The sequence below is a fragment of the Panthera leo genome, chromosome C1, assembly GCF_018350215.1.
Source record: "Panthera leo isolate Ple1 chromosome C1, P.leo_Ple1_pat1.1, whole genome shotgun sequence".
NCBI classification, from domain to species: Eukaryota; Metazoa; Chordata; class Mammalia; order Carnivora; family Felidae; genus Panthera; species Panthera leo.
The window spans coordinates 54517332-54536352 of record NC_056686.1 but is presented as its reverse complement, the minus strand read 5'-3'; the positions used below and the strand labels follow the sequence as shown (position 1 = coordinate 54536352).

Here is a 19021-nt window from a genome sequence, read left to right as displayed (position 1 = left end):
AGTGAAGCCCCAGAGAATGGAATGACTTACTTACATTTACCTAGCAGAGACAGTGGGCCTGTTGAGCTTTCTTCCAGCCAAGAGCAAGAATTAATACGATTGCCCACATTCAATTAAATCCCAGTATAAATAAAAGAATCTAATGCTACACTAAATCTATTCTTGGTACCAGGTGGCAGATGTGAATGTGTTGTAAAAATTGACTGAATGGGTGGCCGGGGCCGTTTTGATCAAGTATGACTGTCCCGACAGTTTTAATCCTTCATCTCTTGAATCACCCTAAAGTGCTAAAAATTCAACAGGGAGGGTGCATCAAAGAGGGAAGATGTGGAAGGTTTTAGTCCTGGAGGTAGGGCATTCGTAATAAAACACAGGATGACTTCAACTTCCAAAGAAATTACAAGTGGGAGCAATGAGGATTGGGGTGGCTTAAAAAACTGCTCAGTGCAAACCTCTGCCTATCAGAAGACCCATCCCAACAAAGCCAGTTCCAGGGAGGCCTAGAGTAAGGAGGGGAGAGTTGCTGACAAATAAGATAGGTCATAGTCCAGTGGAACAAAAAAGCTGATTTCAGAATATGGAACTTGAAAACAAGTAAAGAGGGAAAGAAAGGAAGATACTCACCTAGGGGTGCTGATGTTGTCATAGAAGTAATATACCTACTGCTTGGAAATATATACCATCTCAAGCAACTATCCGGAGCTTCACTTCCTGTAAGCATACAGGAAGTCTTGCCCCACGTTTTACCTGCCTACTGGGTCTACCATTATATTAAACTGATAAGAACAGATACTACACTTGATCTTAGCCAAAAGGCCGAGAAGCGATGGGTCTACTATTATAAATGTGCTTAGGAGGTTAGAGCTGGCCATTCCTAGCCATACCCAATATTGCCACATACTATCCTCAAGAACAGTCATAATTCAGACTCACAGAACTTTAGAGTGAGAGGGACCCTAGAATAGGACTTCTATCCTTGGCACTATTGACGTGTTGGGTCCAATAACGCTATGGGGGACTATCCTGTGCCCTAGAGGATGTTTTAGCGGCTTCCTCAGCCGCTATTCACTAGTTGCCAGTAAGCAGCTCCCCAGTGGCGAGAAACAAATATGTTCGCCAGACATTGTCAGATGTTCCCTGGGTGGCAGAATCACCTCAGCTGAGAACTACTACCCTAGACAACTGTATCCAGCTTTCTCACATCTCACACCCATAGAAAATGAAAATATTTGAGTAGGACAATGAGTAAATGAGATGGGATCTGGAAATAGCTAAATAAACCTTGGTGAAAAAAATGTATTATGCTTTATAAATTTACAGGAAACATAAAATACAAAATAGTTAGGGAATGTTAAATATTAAATGTTTAGAAGATTCTGAATAAAATTCAAAAATTTAAATGAGAAATTTGAACATACTTTTACTGACATAGCTTTTTACCAACAAATTATGCTCAATGTGGCTATATGCAGCTCTGTTCAAGCCATTTTAATGATGACCACTTCACATCCTTGGCTATCTCTATCGGTAAGAAACTTCATTTGTGCAAGTAGATGATAAAAATGTTAAAACCATTGTTTATCGTCACTTGAAGATTTGTAGTTTCTGGAATTAAAGAAACCTACTAGCCTTTTTTCTTTTCTTATGCTGACAAATCAGCGATTAAATCTCTTTATGAGAAAGCAAAAATATTTCAAATTCACACTTCTACATATCTTGTGTTGCAAAATAGTAATGAGAGGCTAATTAAAGGCATTGCACACGTACTGGAAGACTGTTTGTCCTGCAACTAACACGGAAACCCCTAAATGGGCTTCTTGTCTGTCAGCAACGGAAGGACAAGAGAATCTGATGAATGTAAAGACAGAGATTCTGGGCTATCATTTATTGCTGGGCAGACCAGAAAGCCCCACCGTATACTCCCCACCAATCCATCCCCAACTGGCTGCATCTTGGGCTGGGCGGGCTCCAATCCCTGGGCACTTGGCAATAAACTCCTCAGTGGTCCTCAGATTCTATCTAGGATAGTTAGTGGTTTGCTCTGAAGCTGGCTGCTGAGATGTCCAGTCCATCAAACACTTTTTTGGCTGCACACAGGGCATCATAGAACAACATATGGTAAATTTGGCTCACTGTGTCTCCTCTGGGAACCATGGGGGTGGCCTTTGAAATCTTACTCAGATGACTCCCCCAAGGAACCTGTGATAGACTTCTCTTGGTTAGAGGCACCTGGTCCCAGAACCTCAGTAACTCCAAATCCCACAGAGCATTCCGAGTGTTGAGAGACTCCATAATTTAGAGCATACTTAGAACCCATTGGTGGCACACTGTTGTAATACAGCACATAGGTTGGAAAACTCTGCCTTAGAGAATTCTTCCTTGTCCTAGTTTGAGGACGTGGTGGCCCAGAGAGCGGTATGACTCGTCCCACATCCCACACTAAGTTAATAACAGAGCTGGAAACGGAACTTAATTCTACTGGCTCCTGGCACCACAACCACGCAGATCCTTCATTTCTTTTCCTTATTTTTTCTCCCCCTCTCTTCCTTCCTCCCACTGACTCATTCACCACAAATTCTTCATGTGCTTAGCCTACCAGTCATAAACATTGGCTTGTACCATAGGGAAGGCAGCATTTCTTAAACTTTGGTCTAGGGATTTAAGAGTTTCTTAAACTTTGCTGTGCATAAGAATAAAATTGTAACAATAAGTGTATTTTACTACTGTATCTTTGTGAAGAAAGTTGAAGCCAGGAGAGGAAAGGGTGAAGATTTGCAGTAGGAAGCATGAGGCAGTATTTCCACTATACTTCATCTAATTTCTTTGGCTGAGTCTAATGCTGAACACTAGAGCTTGGTGACTTCTAAGAAGACATAGTGACCCAAAGGCTACAAATATTTATGAGTTAAAAATAACAGATTAGTTTATCTGATGCAAGTCCAGATATCTGCTGAGGCTTCCCTTGTTTTGGGCAACCTGATTAGACATACTTGTGTTAGATCCCCTACCCTCTGTCCCCAGAAAAAATGAGGTGGGTAGTGGACGAACAAGACAGAGAGAATGTGGTAATGGCCGCCTTTCTGAATGTAGGGTGTGGAGGGGTTGGAGCACCTCTTAACAGTTATGGCCCTAGGAAGTCTATGAGAGAGTACATAATGTCAACCCAGAAATGGGCTCATAAACATGTTTTCACCCTGAGTTAATCCTTTTCTTCTCAAAATCCTTTTACATAATTCTTATGTGTGTATGTTTGTGTCATTTTACATTGTTATACACCTGTTGTATGTATGGTGGATGGGAATGATGGCTACCATTTTACTACATGAAAAGAGTAGATGAAGAATCCCTGGAACCCACAACAAATACTGTGATATAAATATAAATACTTAATTATTTAATAAATATTTAATTATTTAATTATTTATAATAATTTATATAAATATAAATACATATATACACACATATATATTTGAGCTTCATAAAAGCATTAATAGAAAGGTGCAGTTTATATTTTTTTAATATTTATTTGTTTCTTTGATTTGAGTATAGCTGATACACAATGTTACATTAATTTTAGGTGTGCAATGTAGTGATGTAACAAGTTTATGCTGTATGCTATTTTTGCCACAAATGTAGCTGCCGTCTGTCTTCATACATCATTATTACAATATCATTGACCATATTTCCTATGCTATGCATTTTATTCTGTGACTTATTCAATCCATAACTGAAAACCTGTATCTCCCACTCCTGTTCATCCGTTTTGCCCATCCCTGCAAGCACCCCTCTCCTCTTTGGAAACCATTAGTTTGTTCTCTGTCTTTATAGGTCTAATTCTGCTTTTTGTTTGTTCTTTTTTTTTATATTCCACTTTGGAGTGGAATAATACAGTATTTGTCTTTCTCAGTCTTACTTATTTCACTTAGCATAATATTCTCTAAACCCATCCATGTTGTCTCAAATGGCGGGAGCCCATCCTTTTTTATGGCTGCATAATATTCCTGTGTGTGTGTGTGTGTGTGTGTGCACATACATACCACATCTTCCTTATCCATTCATCTTTTGATGGACATTTTGAGGAAATGAATATGCTGTGTAGCTTTGAACAGATTATTTTTCTCTCTGAGTTTCTGGGTTTAACAATTTTTTTTAATGTTTATTTATTTACTTTTGAGAGAGAACCAGTTGGGGAGAGACACAGAGAGAGAGGGAGACACAGAATCTGAGGCAGGCTCCAGGCTCTGAGCTGTCAGCACCAAGCCTGGCACAGGGATTGAACTCATCAACCGTGAGATCTAACCTGAGCCGAAGACACATGCCTAACTGACTGAGCCACCCAGGTGACCCTCTGGGTTTTTTTTTTTAACCTATAAAATAGGGGGATTGGCATAGTCAATCTCATGATAACAATATATCATAACTGGCCCAAATTCTACAGCTAGAAAAGGACTTTAACCCAGATCTTCTTTCTCCAAATTCAGTGTAAGTCTTCCAAATCACATGTCTTATCAAAGAAGCTGACACTCAGAACAGCTAAGTAAAGTCCTCCCAGTCTTGCTCTATCTAGGGTAATAAGTCAAGAAACACTCACTGCACTGCTGTCCCTCCGAGAGCCAGGATCAGCTGTGTGGATGAACATCCCCCATCTGTGTGTTAGGGGTGCTCTGAGGAGGTCATCTGGCCCTGGCTATTCCCATGAACCTGCATGCTCAGAGTCTGAGAGTCAGGCCCTGGTGAGAGCACAGACAGCAGCGGTAGCCTGCCTGCAGGATGGCCCTCTGGGCCACAGCAGGCAGACATCAGCTTGCTGGAACTTTAAGCCAATCACATCTGTATCCATTAGATTTTAGTTCCAGTTTTTTCTGCCTCGCTGCTTTGAAAGTGAGGAAGCAGTGCCTTCCTTGCAACACCCAGCCGTCAGATATCAATCTTGGGTGGCATGGCGGAACAAGTCAAGCCTGTGAGTTAGGAGCCCTCATCCTAGTTCCAGATAGCTATGTAGCCTTAGGGAAGTTATGTGACCTCTTTGAACCCCAGTTTCCCCCTCTTGAAAGCAAATACAGTTGGTCAAATAATCTCTAAGGCAGGTATTCTCAAACTTGTAACAGGCATGAAGAATTGCTTGAGAAGCTTATTGAAATGCATAATGGTAGGGCTCCTGATCCCAGTGATTCTGATTCAGCAAGTTGAAATAGGACCCAGGGATCTGAATTATGTCTTAGAGAGAGAGAGAGAGAGAGAGAGAGAGAGAGCTTGAGTGGGGGAGAGAAGCAGAGGAGGAGAGAGAGAAAGAGAGAGAGAGAGAATCTCAAGCAGGCTCCGTGCTCAGGGCAGACCCCAGTGTAGAGCTCCATCCCACAACCTTGGCATCATGACCTGAGCTGAAATCAAGAGTGGGACATTCAACCAACTGAGCCACCCAAGTGCCCCAGGAATCCAAATTTTTAATAACCTAAGTGATTCTGCTAGAGGTAGTCTGTCAGCACTTTCAGAAATAATGCAGGGCTAAGAGAACTTCCAACTCATGCTGTGTGGATTATCCGTCTCCCACCATAGTTAACGAATAAGTGCTGGTAATTACTCAGGCAAAATGTCTGCTTCATTCACCTCTTCCTTTCAATCCCACCACAATGCCAATTTTATGTCAGGATGATGGCAATGACTTCTGATTTGAATTCTTGCCTCCATTATTCTACCCTTTATGCTCTCCCATTACAGTCTGCTTATATGCCTAAAATCTTCTCAGAGCCCTGCAGTAGCTGCTAGTTGTCTATAGAATGAAAAATCCAAACTCCTTAATCTAGCAATGATCTCCAAATTCTTATCTTCTATGCAGCCTTCATAAGAACTTTCTGCAGGCAGAGTTTGGCTGTTTGAGGTCTCCTGAACGAGCATGTGTCTTTACCACCATGCCCTTTGTTCATATCTGGTCTGCTTTATGACACTCTCCCTGTGACATGTCTGTACCCACTGCCTAAATTCTATTCATATTTTGAAGCTGAGCTTTAGTTATTTTTTAACATTTATTTATTATGAGAGACAGAGAGAGACAGAGCATGAGCATGGGAGGGGCAGAGAGAGGGGGAGACACAGAATCCGAAGCAACCTCCAGGTTCTGAGCCGTCAGCACAGGGCTTGACACAGGGCTTGAACCCACAAACCGCAAGATCATGACCTGCGCGGAAATCAGGCACTCAACCGACTGAGCCACCCAGGCGCCCTGAAGCCGAGCTTTAGTTTACCTTCTTTATGATGTCTTTTCTGACCAGCCCTCTTTGACTGTGAGCTCTTCCTTATTCTTGTAACTCTAGCTCAATACCACAAAATGACCACTCTAACTTTTCTGTCTACACTGTGTGTTTATCTCAGTATCTTCACCTCGAGCACAGTGGTGTCTGTTAGTGGTTATGCATTTCTGTGTTCTCCGAAAGCTTTGCACAGAGAAGTATCAGATTTACTGCACAATCTTTTCTCACAGAAAGCCTTAACTAGTTAAGCAACAAAACTAGTATGTACTTGAATGAGGTAATCAGCTTCTGACATTTTTCTCTGTTTGCAAAATAGAAGAACCAAAACAGGATACTCCTCATCCCAGGATGTTACAAGAAACCGTTTTTAAAAATGAAAAATTGTTGACTAAAAAGCTGAATGAATAGGTGCACCTGCCTGCTTAGATTAAGAATACTTCCTCTAAGTAATAAGCCTTTTTCCCTCTGTGAAGGATTTCCTGACATCCCCAGACATGCTTGCTGTTGTTGATAATAATGGCACGTATTGAAGGTTGCAAAGAATCAGGCACTCTTAAATACTTCTTATGTGATTTTATGTGAATTTCACAACCACTCTATTAGTGATTATTGACTATTTTATAGGCGAGGCAATTGAAGCATAAGAGATTAAATAATTTAGCAAAATTCACCAGCTAATGTCAGAACCGGAACTTGCACCTAGGTCAGTCTCATCCCCAAGCTTAGGCATGTAGTCATTACATTATCCTGCCAACCTAACATCCTGCTGACCTAACATCACAAAGCCTGTCAGTTGTTGCTTACAGGCTAGTCATCTGGGGAGACTGTAAATTCCTTGAAGGGAGCTGCGTCCTTAATATCTGACACATGATAGGTGCTCAGTGAAAGCTGAATGAATGCAGACTTGAAGAGAATGTAAGAATGAGACAGAACCTACAATATGTCCCAGGCAAGGTGATCATGGCAAGTGTTAATAAGCAGCATAGACAGTGCGAGAGGCAGAAGAGACCCTCTAGCTGCTGTCAGGAAAGTCTGTGTGAAGAGGGTTACCTTTGAGATAATAATGGTCCCTTACCTGAGGGCCCCTTCCTTGATACCTTTGACCCGGACAAGACCTTGATCAATAATCAATATGGTATACACAACATAGGGTCCTAAGGCACTTAATAATTCAGATGATCTGTGTGTCACTTGGGTTCTTCGTTGCAAACACAGAGCTTACCTTAACCAGTTTAAGCAGAAAAGAAATTTACTAAGGACATTAAGGAACTCAGAGAATCTCCAGGAGAGCCAGAGACTCAGGGTTAGGGGCTATTCAACTAGAAACAGCACCTCAAACCTCTTGTGGACAAAGTGTTCACACCACTGCCACTAATGGAAGCAACTACCTTGGCTTACAGTACCCCAGACTGAGAATGTCTGAATCTCAGCCAGTGCTGTAGCCCAGAGCTGGAGGCTCCAGCCACTCTTTTTGTTAATAAGATGGTGTTCATCGGATGCCTGAATCAGCACATTGGTCTCTTCCCAAAGAGAATGAAGTTGCTGGGGAAGCACAGTTCTAAGGACTGACGTCTGGGCTTCGCGAAAGGCTGGGAAAGAAGGCTTCGGGCTTCTAACTTGGCACAGCGGAATTCAAAATGTAAGCCATTCTCCCAAATGTAGTAAGCTAGTTCAAAAGATGCTGAGGGGTTCCATGAAGTAGAACAGGTGTTAATATATTATAACAGCTATGGTAGCGGAAACTTACTGAGCATTTACTAGGTGCCAGACATTTTACGTACATCCTGTTTCTTCCCTGCAAAAGTTGCACAACTGATGATACTCAGACTGAGGATACTTTTGCACACAGGTGGCTACTTGGCCCAGGAGAGGTTACCTTTTAAGGCCATACATGAAAGGTGTTGAATTCTATACCAGATTAGATTAGTGGCACCTGCTACTCCTCTGAACTTCCTCTATCATAAAACTCTTTTTGTTTTATTGTTCTTAAATATTCAATGCCTGCCTTTCTGGCTAAGTGCCATGAGCGGAACAGGCCTGCCTGTCTTGTTCACTGTTGTATCCCCAGCACCTGTTATATTTATTCATTCAGTTAGCAGGCATTCAAGGTCCACTGTGTGTCAGGCACATTCAAATGTTCACTCAACAAAAATGTTTTGAAAAAAAGAATTAATGTTGTTTTTTGAGAGACAGAGAGACAGAATGAGAGCAGGGGAGGAGAAGAGACAGAGGGAGATGCAGAATCTGAAGCAGACTCCAGGCTCTGAGCTGTGAGCACAAAGCCTGAGATGGGGCTTGAACCCATGAACTGTGAGATCATGACCTCAGCCAAAGTTGGACGCTTAACCGACTGAACTACCCAGGCAACCCTCAACAACAATGTTTTGAATTTGTCTAATGTGCCAAGCACTGTTCACTAGGTGCTGGGAGTGTTGTGAGAACAAGGCAGGCAAGACCCTGTCTCAGGGAATTTATATTCTGCCTGAGGGAGATAGACAATCAAAAAATAAACAAGTATATAAAACAATTCAACATAATAAATGCTATGAGGGAAAATAAAGCAAAAGAGGGGATAAAGAGTAATGGGATGGGATGATGAGGAAGGCCTCTTTGAGGAAAAGGCATTTGATACTCCAGAATGAAGGAGAAAATGACCCTCGTGAAGATCTGGAGAACCATGCTCAGGTGGTGGGAATAGAGAGTGCAGAGGCCCTAGGCGGTAATGAACTTGGCCTGTTCTGGGAACAAGGTTCTATATAGTAAGGCTCTACAGAGCACAATGAATAAAGGGGAGAGTCAATGATGAGTTTGGATAGTCAGGGCGAGGTCGCATACAGCCTTGCAAGCACTCCCTGATAGGAAATTTTGGTTTTATTCAATACAAGAGCAGCATTGGAGGGTTACGAGCAAGAAAGTACCATGATCTGACTTGGTTTTAACTAGATTACTGCAGAGAATGTGTGGGAATCAGCCTGGGAGTGGGGCTAGATTCAAAACAGGGAGATTGGGAGAAAAACCCAGACTTTATGGTACTTTGGATTTGGACACTGAAAGGCTTATCAGACATCTGAGTGGGAATGGATATTCAGAGGCATTGGATATATAAGTTGGGATTCCGGGGGAGAGGTCAGAAAAAGACGCACAAGCTTGGAAGATGTGAGTCTACAGGTGATGTTTCTTTTCTTTTTGTTTTTTTAAAAATTTTTTTTTAATGTTTATTTATTTTTGAGAGAGAGAGAATGAGTGGGGCAGGGGCAGAGAGAGAGGGAGACACAGAATCCAAAGCAGGCTCCAGGCTCTGAGCTGTCAGCACACAGCCCGACGCGGGGCTCAAACCCGCAAACTCAAAACCCTCATGACCTGAGCCTAAGTTGGAAGCTTAACCCATTGAGTCACCCAGGAGCCCCACAGATGATGTTTCAAGTCTTGAGACTAGATAGGATTACCTAAATTAAAGCTCAAGAAACACTTGCTAAGTATTAAATCGATATTTAGGGATAGAGATCAGGCAGAAACATAGGTCTAACTCAAAGCCCTTGGGCAATGCTTTTTCTGAAATTCAGGACAGGGGAGGGGAAACAACTTTACTGAAGGAGAGAGAGAGAGAGAGAGAGAGAGGGAGAAGGAGGGAGACGGATAGAGGGATAGAGACACTGAGGGAAAAGGAGTAGAAAGAACAGTGCCAGATGCAGCAAAACACGTAGAAGGGAGAGGCCGGCAGGGGAGTGGGGAAAAGAGGGCAAGAGCCTACAGTTCTGCCTGGGACTCCTTTAATCTTCCATTTCTGCACTTACAATCACCCTCTCTGCTCATTGAATGCTTTCTTTAGTCTTGTTGACTACATTTTCTAAAATTATTCATGGCACTCACTTTATAAATACTCTTGGGAGCAATTTATTTTTATTTGGTATCAAAAATAGCTATCTTTTCTTGAGAAATTTAAAACAAATCCTGAGAAATCTAGGAACCCCATAACTAACTGGGCTTCTTTTCATGTGTTGATACTGGGAAGCTCAGAGCCTCGTGAGTGGTATTTTTGTATGACCCTCATTCCAGCTCTATTTTGTGCCCCAATCATGTCTGTCTTTTTTATTTATATGTTCTTCTTGTCTAAATTTCTTTGCTGTCTTTAAATATCCCTGACAGCTATACGAACTGCTATATGGAGCAAGGCAAGAAATAACGGACACATTCGGCATCTTAAAGAACCTTCGTTTCAAATCGTCTGTTCCATTGCCATGATAGTGAGTTCACCTGTCAGACATGTGTCTCAACTTCTGGTAGAGAAATTATGTCGCTCAGATCCATCAAGGGACTGTGCCCCAAGTTTCTGCTTTTTCTTCCTTTTTTCAGAGGAGGGAGAAAATGAACTCGTTTTTCCCTCCAAGCACCCTATGAATGAGGAGTAGTAACTATTTATACCGGAAACAAAAGAAACCCAGATGTTGCCAACACACTTATCACCTCCTCAGCCAGATCTAGGCTAATTCAACTTTATCTGCAAAAAAGCCAATGCAGTTGCTTGCTTTTAGCTTTGCAACAGGGATCCCAGCTTGATAGTTTAAGCTATACTTGTCCTAGGATACAGTTCCAAACACACATGGAGGGCAGGTGTTTGGGGCCTCCAGTGGTCTGTTCACATGAAGGAACACTGCCTGAGCCAGAGTCAGCTCCAATCTGGAATGGAGAGGTCACCATGCTCCAGAAGCAAAGTGATACCATGGAGTCTTTGGCACCGGTCATGACAGAAGACATCACTGCTACAAGGAAGGAAAACAGGACAATGGGGACGCCTGAGCGGCACAGTCGGTTAAGCATCGGACTCTTCATTTCGGCTCAGGTCATGATCTCATGGTTTGTGAGATTGAGCCCTGCTTTGGGCCCTGTGCTGAGTGTGGAGCCTGCTTGGGATTCTCTCTCCCTCTCTCTCTATCTCTCCCCAACTCACTCTCTTTCTCTCGCTCTCAAAATAAATGTAAAAACATTTAAAAAAATCTTTTTTTTTTTTAAGGAGGACAATGGTAGCCAAGAGTGCTACATAAGATCGCCACTTCCTGGGGTCTCCCAGAATGAGCAGAGAGGAGTATGAGATGGCCAGAATTACTGCAACAGCAGGTAGGAGAAGAGCCCAAGAAATACTGTTTTGATACGGGATTACTGAGACCCAAGCTGATTTGGCCCAGAGAAATTCTAGTTAAAGGCTATTTTTAGAAAGGGTTGAACTATTAATGGCTTAGAGAATGTTTATCTAAATCTACTTGTATTAGCTTCCATAAACACTAAAGTAAATTTCCTTATAATGCAAAAGAAGACTTTATGAACTCATTGTTGGGAACGATTAAGTGTATATGGGAGAAGGAAGATGTATTTCCAGTCATTGGTCAATCATCTGTGAACACTTATTAAGAACTGATTACCAACTTCCTCTGTGCTTGGGGTAGAATTACTTACAGAGAAAAAGGCCGTTGTCACAGAAACTGCAGGCAGCTACAATCCCCTTTGAACACAAATGAAGAGTGAAAGCCCTGTGACCAAACTGTTGTCCCTAGACAAGAAGCCTAGAGGCTTCAAGACTATTCTAATACTAGGATTTGGTTTTGTGCATGACTCTCCCACTCTAGTTCTGAAATGTGCTGTGAATCAGGGCCCTTCTGATAAAGGAGAAGATAATGGCTCAGGCAGGTGACACACCCTTCAAGGTCTACTGCCTTTTTGGAGCATACAAATCTGCTCTTGTCTTACATTTGCCTTGGCCTGATGTCTATAATAGAGAGAGCAAAGGCATAAGGGGAGAGGACATCTGATACATCAGAGGCACCAGGGTGAGTTGATTGCATAATACTTCTCTGTTTGGTTTGCACTCATAATATAAACAGGTCCAGAATCTTAAAGATGGGTGGCAGAGACTAAGGACAACAGGCTTGCCTTTCCCTTAAAGTACCTGCCCTCTCAAATTCCAGGGCCACTATTTACTGATTCTTTGACATTAGACAAATCCCTCAAGACTTCAGAGCCTCAGACGCCTCCTGTGTTAAATGGGGATATCAGTTATTAGATCACACAGTTATTTGAAGAACAAATGAGAAACTACATGTGAAAAGTTTTTGTTTTTGTTTTTGTTTTTCTTTCAAATATTAGGAATTCATTGTACCTTTATGTAGTTTCATGGCAAGAGGTTAGTGTCCAATTCAGGGCTATACTGCATTTATTGAGCTCCGTGGGCTCAGATTCTGGCATAGCGCCTGGTTTACTGTAGGGTTTAGTAAATGTTTGTTGTTGAAGAAATGAGACAAGGTTGCAATTGCTTTGCCTGGAATCTCTTTGATATTTGATTCTAAGAATTGGAAAGGAAGTCTTGAGGTCACCTGGTCTATGCCTCTGTCTCTGGTCAAACAAGAGAGGCAGTTTGGTATAGAATGAAAGCTGCTCCAAGGACATGAGTGTCCGTGCACCATACAGATGTTTAATGGGGTTTGTGGTAGAAGCTCCAATAGGATACAAATTTGGCCCACCTATAGGTAAAGCAGGCTTTAAAATTTTTTTTTAATGTTTATTTAGTTTTGAGAGAGAGAGACAGAGCATGAGTGGGGGAGGGCAGGGAGCGAGGGAGACAGAATCCGAAGCAAGTTCCAGGCTCTGAGCGGTCAGCCCACGAACCACGAGATCATGACCTCAATGAAACTGGACACTTAACCGACTGAGCCACCCAGGCACCCCCAAAGCAGGCTTTTTAAAATTGCGCAAACACCGTAATGTCCATCTTGATGGAGTTTGAAGTCGGGTTTGTGAGCAAACGGTTAAGAAATAATTCTTGGCTGTGGTGCAAAAAAGGTGATTTTATGAAAGCACGGGGACAGGACCCCGGGGGCAGAAAGAGCTACACTGGGGTTGTGTGGAGCAACTGATTATATACTTTTAAGTTTGTGGAGGTATAGATGGTGTAGGTCTCCAAGGAATTTCTGGATGCTGAAAGCAGGGTCTCATAGGACCCTGAAGATTTAGCTATTGTCAAGATAAGGTTGCTTTTAGTTTTTAAGGAAGTGTAAACATTAAGGCATTAAGGCAGCCATAAACGTCTTGGGGAGTGTTATACACTGCAGGTCCCCGACATCTGTCATTGGGCTACAGGCTGTAAGGGAATTGAATTTAAATTACATTTTTCTTGCCTTTGTTTCCCTCACCGCATGTCCTCTAAAATAATTCCACTATCCTTATCTTACTGTTGGTTTATGGGACAATGTCTCTAGAAGACTTCTACTGAAAATACAAATATACTTTCAAAGAATGGTAGCTTACAAAATTATGCATAAATTCTTAAACAGCAGACAGCAGAGACTTTCAGGACAGGAGTCTTTCGGGTGGGAGGGAGTGGGATTGAGGGTGGAGTAGATTTGGGGTTATTTCTCTTGGAGCATGAATCAGCTGGCATGCTTTGGTGAGTCCCACACAAACTGAGGGCAGTGGAAAAGCACTGGGGAGAGGAGGACTCAGAAAGTGAAGGGTGGGGAAAGGGCAAAACAGATAAAGGGAATTAAGAGATCCAAGTTTCCAGTTATAAAATGAATAAAGTCATGGAGACGAAAAGTACAGCATAAAGAATAAGGTCAATGATATTGTAATAACATTGTATGGTGACAGATGGTGACTATACTTATCATAGTGAGCACTGAATAATGCATAGAATTGTCAAAACTAAACGTTGTAAACCGAAAACTAATATAATATTGTATGTTAACTGTACTTCAATTTAAAAAAAAAGATCAAAAGGAGGTGTAGGATGGGCACCTGTAAGGCACGTGTGGCAAATACCTCCATTCTGACTGATTTTTAAGGTAATTAAAAATTTCAAAGCACGGTTACCCTAAATTTCTTATGTAGCTCTCATGACAACTGAAGTGGTCAGAGAGCATCATCACCATCATTTCACAGTTTCAGATGAGGACAGTGAGGCCCAGGGAGGTCAGCTGGTCCCTTTAACATCACTCAGATACTACGTACAAAGAGCGGTGCTAGAGTTTATTTCCTTTCACTCCTGATTGGGTATTCTTTTTATTAAATTCTGCTGCCTCTGAAATGAAGATAAGACTAGCAGTCCTCTCGCATGACGGTGTCACTGTGTAGTAACAGAATTGTTACTAAATAACGCTGTGGCATCGTGCTAAATAACAGAAATATTTTGTCCTTTATTATTGCTGGTACCTTACAGATGTGGGACCGGGGAGGTGGTGGTGCAGGGCGCAAGTAATGTGCCGGCCCTCCTGCAGCCTCATGGGAGATGGAACATGGACTCCATCAGTCTGGGTGCGCTCAGAACTCTTACACTAAAGACTCTCTGGGTTGGAAGGGTCTTAAAGGTAGTTTGGCATAACCATCCATTTAATCCTTCTCCACTGTCCCCCTAAATGGTTCTCTATGGGTTTGCCTTACAGAAAAATCAGTCTCCATATCTCTACGGGCAGTCTCCTCCATATTAGGGCAGTTCTCATGGTTGTAGTACCAAAGGGAGAGATTTTATTCTTTCAGCAGCAGAAGATATAAGAACATTTCATAGGAAAACACTTTGCTAGCCTCAACTGAGGCCACTCTAAGCCTCTCAAGTTGTGGGAGTTGGCTGGTGCCACTTTAGTGAAAAGGACCGGGGGATTGCATAAGAGAGGATGAGTTGTTACTCTCTGCTTGGAGAATGAGAGTGATAATAGGGGGGAAAGGAGGGAGGAAAATTGAGTAAAATGGTGGCATGCTGTGTGCTTCTTTGAGTATCTCCTCCTTATCCCCCCCCCCCCACACACACACACACAAATTCTGCAAAGTCGATAAAACCCTAAAATATGTGTTTGGATTTTTATGGAAATCTTTAAAAAAGGTTGCCCTGGGGATACTCCCAAAGCAATAGAGACAGTTCTCCTATTCAGGGGAGCTGCCCATATGACCCCAATGCCCAGAGAACTGGTAAATGACTCTGGGAGTAAGGCTCTCCTAGATGACCAATGGGAGGTTGTGCAAGCTCTCGTTAGCTCTCAAAATCCAGGAAGGCCTCAGCTGATGCTGGTGTCACAGTTAGAAGGAGACTTTCTCCAAATCCTTGCACCCATGATTTCCCTTTCAGCTGGATTGTTCCAAGTAGAGAAGAGGCAAACTAGTTCAGTTGACTCCTGACATACAAAGGAGATACTTGTTGAGACTTTCTCAAGTCCTCACTTTCACAAATATTACCACAGCTCATGATCTCCTATACAATGATCTGTAAAATGAGCATAATAATATCTCAACAGGGCTCTTTATGAGGATTATGTGAAATCATGTATTAAATGGAGATAAAACTCCATAGAGAATCTGATGTCTTGCTTTTCACAGTGTTATCCAAATTTGTGACCAGTGAAATTTAAATATGGTGGCATAACATGGTCTTTGGAGGGTAGCTTCAAAATAACTGAACCGTCACGTATAAACATCTCCAGTGCCAAGATTCATGTATGTCAAGCAACGTATTCAAAGTATCTTCCATATTCCCTGGGTTTTAAACCCTCAGGTCTTGGCATGTCAGCCATCAGTTTCACACTTAAAAAGATGAATGATCCAGGGGCATCTGCGTGGCTCAGTTGGTTCAGCATCCAACTTCAGCTCAGGTTATGATCTCACGGTTCATGAGTTCCAGCCCCACATTGGGCTATGTGCTGACAGTGTGGAGACTGGAGCCTGCTTCAGATTCTGTGTCTACCTCTCTCTCTGCCCCTCCCCAGTCGTGTTCTGTCTCTGTCTCTTTCTCTGTCTCTGTCTCTCTCTCAAATAAATAAACATTAAAAAAATTTAAAAACAACAGGATGAGTGATTCAGAATAATGGTGCCACTTTTTTTTTCTGCCAGCTTTTTCTTCCAGCTGATAATGACCTCATCTCTGAAGTCTAATTCCCCCTTCCTACTAATTACTATTCAGGAGCAGGTGGTAACCACAATTACATCCCCACACCTTGCGTCTGATGTCATCTGCAGAGCTAAAATGGAATGTCTAACGGTAGCTGCAGTCATGTTGAGGAGCAAGGGAAGGGCTGGGATAAGAGATCAGAGCTTGGCTGGATGCCAGGTGTGTGAGCAAAGATCATCTTGTTTTTGTCTTCTGGGAGATTTGTGAGAAGTAAGAACTTCTTTGATTAGAGAACATGAATTTTAACAGTAGAGAGAATGAGTGAGATTGGGATCACAAATAATTTGGGGACTGACAGGATGGTCACAATCACATTGTAAGCATCCATGGGTGAGCCAGAACTTTGTGTCTGCACGTTTATACCATCTACGTGAGCCCCTGACCTCCCAGCAAGGGATGATTGACTTTCCTTGGAAAGTGACCAGCTTGGGACCCCCAGCCTGTGAAGATAAGACAGGGGAAGTGGTGACAAGAGGGGAGAGGCTGACAAATTGCATTCCCAGGATGATCAGAGAGGATTACGGCTCAGGAATGTTATTTCTTGCAGGAAAGACGTGGCATTATCTCAGAACCATCTGGTGGCAGCGGGAACAAGAAGGGGGAAGGAGGCTATGAGCAGTCGTCACGTAGCCATGTCTTACTGTTTGCAGACGCCCACGATCAAGCTACTTCCTGACAGAAGTGGGTCAACTAACAGCCTTGGCTCAGGAAAGAATAGAGCTTCAAGGAATAAGAGAGTGGCCCTGCAGAGGCTGTGGGATTCCTCCAGCAGAACAACTTAGAGACACTACCCAAAGCTTCCTGTAGTGTGGGCAAAGTCTCCAGGCCCAGGGAGAGAGGGCAGGGTGCCCTTGGTCTTCCAGGGTGAGACTGATCTGAACTCAGGTGGGCTGATCCTCTAGGAACCTCAGTGTAAAGTGACATTTGTGGTCACCCAGGTGACCCAGGTTGTGGTCAACCAGGTTTCAGTCCGGCCTGCATATGCCTTTTGTTTGCCCCACATTCGTGATTACAAAGTGGTTGGATTAGTTCCCAACTCTAAAGTAACAAGGTATTTCATATAAAATGCAGGTTTCTGGCTGCTCTTGGAGAATGAGAAATCGGGCAGCCCAGGCCCCAACTTTTCACATAGCAACATTTGGCTGGAGTTGAGTAGCCGCTGGCCACAGAAGCCAGGGAGTAACTCTCCACTCCCGCATGTTCCCCACCCATTCACTTCATTCCAAACCCCTGTAGGCATTTGTATTTGTGACTCCTGCTCTAAAATGCAACATCCGTGAAGGCAAGGGATGGGAGCATTCGTCCCTAATAGAGCTTTGTCCCCAGCACGCCTCTGCACAGTGCTAGGCAATGCACAGGTATTTGATGTGTATTTATGTAATAACACATAGTGAATTAAGACATCCCTGTTAAAATAAAGCAGATCTGCATTTAAATCCAGGCTATGTGGTCTTGGGTGAGAAGCTGAACTTTCTAAGCCTCTGTTTTCCTCATTTATAAATTAGGGACATAAATACCGACCTCCTTGGCCAGTCCAAGAAAAAATGTGAAATGCTTAGCGTGAGGCTATCACATGGTCAGCACCATGTGATAAATATTTGCTAAATGGTTGAAACAATGTTTAGTCACATGACTTGACCCATGGGCCTCTTTCGTTGGATAACGTAGAAATTCGTTTCATTAAGAATGTATGGGAATTGCAACGGGCAAGAATCTCAAATGATGACCAAAATAGCAGTTCCTGTGAGGGTGAGGGATTGCTGGGCAGGAAAGATAACTCGTTCCTCAATTTCATTGTTGATGATTACAGCAGCAACATGATTTGCAGCAATAGGGGGGAAGCTGCTGGGTGAATTATAGGGGTGGGGTGGTGGTTGCGAACACAGGCTTCAAATACCGACAGGTCTGTCATACGTGCCAGGAGCTTTGCTAGGCAACTATATACATGCAAGACCTTGGTTTCCTCCATTAGAAAACGAAGGCAATAATACCCATTATATAGGGTTTCACCTGATTAGTTCACGTAAGAATCCATGTAACATGCTAAACACATTGGCTGGCACATGGGAGATGCTCAGCAAATGATTTATTTATTGGTACGAAAGAGAGACACTGTGACATTTACAGTCCTGAGCGCTGTATTTATTCCATCACCTTGCTGTGTCATCTACCTCCCTTCCCTTGGACTCTGTTTCCTGTAGTGTGAGAGAGCTTGTGTGGTGGATGCTGTGGAGTGCCACCCAAACCCCCCTCCAGAACAAAGGCACTCAGTAACCCCAGTGGCTGGGAGTATTGGCCACAGACAGCTCATGGCTGACTTCCTTTTGGAGAATTACTCTCAGCCAAAGGTAACTGCCTTATCCAAGGTTACACACTCTTTCCCGGGGGCGGGCAGGGTTGCTCAAAGGTACAAAATACAGAGAGGCTAATTTAGGACATCTCTGAAAGGCCTTCCAGCTTCAGAGTGCCCACGTGGGATCAGCTAAAGCCTCTGTTCCACTATGAATCCACCTCTCCCTCTGTCCAGTCCTGTTTCCCTCATTCCCTTAAAGAGGCTGTTCCCAGAACACTCTCCAAGAAACATTTGGGTACAAATCTGCCTCACAGAGCCTGTTTCCAGGTAACCTGACCAATGGCCGTTTGAGTGATTTCACTTAGTTTCTCTTAGCTCAACATTTTTTGGCTTGCTCTGTCTGAATTAGGTTACAAGAGACTGGGATATGTTGCAGAAGAAGATCAAGGTTATAGCTGCCTATGAAACCCTCAACATAGAGTCTAGAGAATTCCTTATGAGGTTCTTAAGAATAATGTGGGAGTTAGGCAAATATTTCCCGGAAGGGCATGAGGTTTC

General features: G+C 42.9%; 1 pseudogene; it reads right to left on the bottom strand.

Moving 5' to 3' along the window:
• Positions 1-625: 625 nt before the first annotated feature.
• On the bottom strand, positions 626-828 carry LOC122229111 (annotated as a pseudogene).
• Between the last annotated feature and the right edge of the window lie 18193 nt (positions 829-19021).